This window comes from Meleagris gallopavo, chromosome 1, assembly GCF_000146605.3.
Source record: "Meleagris gallopavo isolate NT-WF06-2002-E0010 breed Aviagen turkey brand Nicholas breeding stock chromosome 1, Turkey_5.1, whole genome shotgun sequence".
Lineage (NCBI taxonomy): Eukaryota > Metazoa > Chordata > Aves > Galliformes > Phasianidae > Meleagris > Meleagris gallopavo.
In genome coordinates this window covers 106,236,806-106,242,935 of record NC_015011.2, presented here as the reverse complement: position 1 = coordinate 106,242,935, position 6,130 = coordinate 106,236,806, and the positions used below count along the sequence as shown (strand labels likewise).

General features: G+C 41.4%; 1 long non-coding RNA gene across 1 annotated transcript; it reads right to left on the bottom strand.

Moving 5' to 3' along the window:
* Positions 1-852: 852 nt before the first annotated feature.
* LOC104914429 lies at positions 853-4,839 on the bottom strand. Its single transcript, XR_796008.2, has 3 exons — positions 4,765-4,839; positions 3,792-3,883; positions 853-1,803 (listed from the first exon to the last, which is right to left on the bottom strand). It is a non-coding gene; the product is annotated as an uncharacterized LOC104914429 (long non-coding RNA).
* Positions 4,840-6,130: the final 1,291 nt, after the last annotated feature.

The following is a 6,130-nucleotide window of genomic DNA, read 5'->3' as shown; positions in this document are numbered from 1 at the left end:
ACTAAAAAAAAAAAAAGTGAGGGATTTATTCCAAATCATTTCAGAGGTCTGGCTTACAGCAGGGCCATTTCTACAGAGGAAGCAGTAACCTCTGTGGCCAGGAAGGGCAACCAAGGACAGGAAAATAGTTTCTGAAGCAAAACTTCCAAAGGCAACGTGATGCCATAGCCCAAGAATCTCACACTTCTTTTTAATCCTGAACTTTCAAACGTGATTGATTTGGTATTTAGAGTTACTTGCGTGTACATCGCTTTTCTATCTGAGTCTCTAGCTCCTTTCCCTTCTCCCAGATCAGTGGCCACAAACCCTTAGGCCTACTGTAAAATGGTAATTTCTTTATTTGTGACAAAGGTAAAAATTACAAAGACAACAATTCTTGCTTCAGGATAGAGGTAGATGCCAGTTTGTAGCATATGACAAATCTAACAAATATGTTGTGAACTTACTTGGAGAAGAAAGACAATGGGTCAATGGAAAGTCTCCTAGTCAATTCAGACCGAAAGCAATGCTTGTCAGGGTAGAAGTAAAGTTACATGCTGACCATCTACTTCCAGATGTGTATAAAGAACAATTCACAATCCCCTACAACATACTGAAGTGTTGGGCAAAAAAGATTTCATTGTACAGAATGGTAAAGAAACTCACTTAGGTTCATAGAATCATGGAATTATAGAAGCATAGAATATCCAAAGCTGAAAGAGACCAATAAGGATCATTGAGTCCAAATCCATGCTCCACACTGCACCACCCAAAATCAGACCTTACATCTGAGAGCAGTGTCCAAATGTTTACTGAACTCCGGCACTGGGGGCCATGCCCACAGCCCTGGGCAGCCCGTTCCATGCCCACTACCCTCTGGTGCAGACCCTTTTCCCAACCCCCAGCTGCCCCTCCCCTGACACAGTGAGTAACAGAGCAGCAGAGAGCGCAGTGTTATAGAAGCTGGAGTGACCTGCTCTCTGTTGCAGTCAGACACCTGGGAAAGGCAGACCATGACTTTCCATCATCAGTTTGGAGCACTTGGTATCGCTGTAGGCTAATCTGTCACATTCCTTGCATCAGTAATTATTAATTACTCTGGTAACATATGATTAACTGATTTAATAAATAACAATGTCTCTTTGATAAAGCCATTCCTTTTATTTTTCCCTTTTGCCTTGTACCTATCTATGTGTTTCAAAAAACAGTCCTAAATCAAGGAAGCAATTGGCACTTAAGCACTTAACAGCCATTAGATCAGTTTAGCCTAATGTCAAACTTCAGCTCAGCGTGCTTTTCTTACAGCATAGCAGCTACCCAGTGCTATTTCCTTGGAACTCAAACAACTTTAAACTTATATAATTAATACTAACACATATATGAAATTAAATAACAATGAAATTATTAGCCAGAGGAATTCTTACCTAATAGTTTACCCAAAGGGAGAAAGTGGTATCTGTGAATTACAAGCAGGCAATTGATTAATGGTATCTCCTCAATGAAATACGGCACTAAGATCATTTCTCAGTCATTTCTCAGGTAACAGCCTGCTGGCACTCACAGTACCTCTGCAGGCTGCACAGCTCCTATGTAGTTGCTAGGGAACTTGGCTGCGGCCTGAAAAGTGCAGCAAATGCCCATTGTTCTGCTGCCATTCATCTGCTGCCGTGACACCATTTGGGGTTATAAACATTTATTCACTTGGTGTGCTTTCTGAAGAACAATTGTGGATTGAATCCTCTTCAGCCTCCCGGCTGCTGGCTGGAAATGTGCATCAGACAAATAAAAATGAACCCGTTTCAGGTGTAAAATCTTGAAGTGATGCTGAAAATAGATATATATATGTAACTCAGAAGTGGCTGATAGAACTTCTGGGGAAGTTACCTTGAACAAGTTCAATGACATTCAGTCTGTGAAATTGCTTTTGCATTTGAGAAACTAAACTCTTGTCCCAAATCAGCATCAGCTGTACTTAGATCATTCCATTTAGACGTGGGTCTGGTGAGATGCATTAGCTACCAATAATTGGTGTGTGTAAAACCAGACTAGGCTCTTCCTGTTCTACTCTGACATTATTTTCTTAAGTCTCTGTCCTACAACTTCTGCTGTGTTCTGTCAATTGATTGGTGTGGAGAGCATACCTTCCGGCTTCTGTGCACCTGTGGCTTTTACATTCCACATCAACTTCATCAGCTTTAGGCTAAACAATGCTAAACTGTGTGCTATTTACCTAAAAGTCGTAGGAGGGAGGTTACACTGGTGATTCTTCTCACTGGCCTTTCTTTAAATGAGCCAGATCAGTTCCCGATGCGCTGAGGATACTCCAGCTTTCACAGAATCACAAAATCACACAAAAGGGACTTCAAGGATCATGAATCTCCAACCCCTCTGCCACATACAGGGCCACCAACCTCCCCATTTCATACTAGACCAGGCTGCCCAGGGCCCCATCCAACCTGGCCCTGAACACCTCCAGGGACGGGGCATCCAGGGCATCCACAACCTCTCTGGGCAGCCTGATCCAGTACCTCACCACTCTCTCTGTAAAGAATTTCCCCCTGACATCCAACCTAAATCTCCCCTCCCTCAACCTAAAACCATTTCCCCTTGTCCTGCTGTTATCAACCCTTTCAAAGAGTTGATTCCCCTCATGTTTGTAGGCTCCCTTTAGGTAGTGAAAGGCTGCAGTGAGGTCACCCCGCAGCCCTCATTTCTCCAGGCTAAACAAGCCCAGCTCCCTCAGCCTGTCTTCATAGGGGAGGTGCTCCAGTCCCCTGATCATCTTCGTGGCCCTTCTCTGCATCCTCTCCAACAGTTCCCTGTCTTTATTGTACTAGGGGCTTTGCCAATACAAGAGCAGGGAGGAGGGATTCCTTCCCCTACTTGAAGATAATCTTCTCCTTTATACTTCTAGACTGTGTTTATCTTTTTCATGAAGTTATGTCATGGATGTCTGCTGCTCAGCTTTTGGCCTCCTGTAGCTCAAGAAGTCTTTTGTACCATTTTGACAGTGAATCACTAAAAAAATGAAATTAGATTGTCACAAATAACAGTGGTCTGTCTCTGTAACCCTAAATCAAGATATTACCCTTAAAAAAAATAAAAGGAAAATTAAAAAAACAATAGCATTTAATACTGATTTCAAAACCCTTACTTAATATAAAACAAGCAGTGGCTAGAAGGCAGTTGACCTCATGCTAACATAGAAACTTAGCTCACGTGAAGTCATCTCCACTACAAGAACCTAAATTTAGGCATCTGTCTCTGGAACCACGTCCTACCCCTGTCTGCCTGTCTGTCTCTCTCTGTCTACCTGCTTTCCAAAAAGCCTATTCCCCAATCAAGGAAGGAAATCAGACTGATTTGCTGTGTAGAAGGCTCTCTGAGATTTGCTGATTTCAAAGGTGGGATTCTCTTTCCTTAAACCCAATCCTACTCATTCAGTGTGCCAACAGACTAAGCCGGACAGCTAGGAAAAGCACAAAACCCGTAACAGAAACATCAGAAACAACATAAATAACTGCTGTTATTTATACACACAGCAGTCCCATTGTTCTCACTGAAGACCCTGCCTTTTGTTCGAATCTGTTGAAATCTCAAATGCAGGTGCAAGGCAGTGTGTGTGAAGGGCGGGGAAGTGGAGAAATGTAAATCCCCTATTAACCCTCTCCTCTGATTGTCGCTACCTGGAATGGTAAGAAGGTTGAGGAATGAGGCTGCATGTGTTGAAAGAGGAAGCAGAATTTATCACCTCAGCTAGGACTTAGTTCCATCAACCATTAACTAGGAGATAATTCAGGTGCTTCTCTTACCTGTAGAAGCTCTTCAGAATCACAGAAGGGGGAAAACATAGGTCTCAATGTGGTTACGTCTCCAAAATGCATGGGTATGGCTCCACACACATCTAGGCAGTACCAAGGAAAAGAATCATATGATGAATTTCTATAGCTATTTTTTTTTTCATAATGTTTGTTTACTGTTATATTTTTGCATATAATATTTACAATTATTTCTATAGCTAACTTGCACTTTAAGACAGTTTTACTCATTTTTCTACTTCAAAGATTATTAACCATCCTACTGGTTCTGGCAGTTGTGACCAGAAAATTGAACAATGCACAAGGAAAAGGAGAAAAATAGAGCGGAGCCAAAAAGTCTAGTGCCAACAGTACAAACACACATGATAAATTATAATAAGATGTCACTAAGATTTTTTACTCATTCTCCCGCACATCGATTTAGATTGGAATTGAGGGAAAAACAATGGTTAGATAGATATCACATTCTCTTGATATAGAGCACTGTCTGCATAGTATTTCTGGATGAGATATGCCAGTACACATCCTCTTCATCAGTAACTGCTTGTTGGCAGATTGGCCACATTAAAGCCATGCAAACAGTACCACACAGGCTTGTCTAACATGTACATAGTGCTGGCTGCATACATTGCCAAGCCAAGTGAAGTCAAATTTCCTTAGTCCCTGTGTTTCTTCTTTTGCTACAAGGCCTAGCTATTTCACATGTATTTTCATATTAGTGACCTTTGTTATGGATATCTTTACTCTCACACCCAATGTTTCCTTCCCTTGCTTTCTTCAGAGTCCAGTTCTAACTATAACCTTTTCCTTGTTTTCCAATGAAATGAAGAGAAGTGATAAGGAGAAAAGAAAGCTCAGGTCTTACCCTACTCCATTATGAAAGAAAATCTTTGCACGCGCGTACACACACACACACACACAAGCCTAGAGACTTCTCCAAATATACAACCTTGTGTTTTCCACTTACAGTTGTGCAGTCCACCTGAATACTATTTTTCCTCCTGGTGACTATTTCCATGAGCCCTTTGTTTAAAATACGTATTGTACGTAAAATTTGTTCTGAGTAACTTGAACTTTATGATCCCCACGGCCCAGCATGTGATAGGCACAGTCTACTGGCTGCATGCCAGAGAGGACTTGTGCAACTACTAATTATAAGATTATAAAATAGCAGCAATCTAGTAGCTGAACAGCCTAAAGGAAATGTTACTATGCAAAGTTTGGGCTTATTCATATTATGAGGCATCAAAAGGCACCTTCAGCTCAGACTCTGTATTTTTAACTGATAATATCCTTTATCATGTTATGGTAATTCCTAAGAAAACCAGACAGATGGGAAGAAGATATTGTCTTCTTTATGACTAATTTTGAAATGGTGTTCTCTAACATCAAACTTCAGACAAAACGTCAGTGTTACAGGTGTAATATAATCTAATAATCTTATAATAATTGTAATGTACTTAGATTTTGATTTAACCTTGTGCCAAAAAGTAAGCTACTAGGTGCATTACGTGCCTCTCATCCAGGCTGAACAGTTCCAGTTCCTTCTGTATCTCCTTGTGTCTGTCCCTGTGCTTCAGTACATCATCTCAATTGCCTGTGCTAGCTTGGTCCTTGGTCCTAAATTCATGTCTTTCTTGTACTGAGGAATCCCAAATTGGACACAGCACTCAAGATGTGGTCTTACAAGTGTGGAGGGAAAGGAGTACCTCTCTGTGCTGGCTAGCTACACCTCTGCCAAAGTCTTTCTGAACAGGGACAGCCCTACCCTTCAGCATATCAACGGCTCCTTTAGTGGAATGTTGCGGTGCCCTTTAATCCCACTGTGTAAGTCATTAATAAAGGCATAAAACAGTATTGATCCTAAAAGTGATCCCTGAGTAACTGCTAGTAACTGGTCACTGGTTGGACTTCGTACCACTGGCTAATTATGAACAGCTCTTTGAGCCCAGCAATCCAGATAATTTTCCACCTGCCTTATCATCTACTTGTCCAATCCATATCTCACCAGCGTGGTAATAATGCTATTGAAGAAAACAAATTAAAAGGTCTTACTTAAGTTAGGAACACAATGTCCACTTCTCACTCTTCATCGACAGAGACAGTCATAACATCATAGAATACATTCAAGGTGGAAGGGTAGATTTTGACCTCAGTAAATTCATATTGCCAATCAACTTTTTGTCCTTCCTGTGCTTGGAAATGGCTTGTAAGAGGATTTGTTCTATCACCTTCCCATGGACCAATGTGGTGTTGACCAGCCTCTAGCTTCCCAGTCCTCCTTCTTGCCCTTCCTGAGGATAGCTGTGACATTTGCCTTTTTTTTTCTGTCA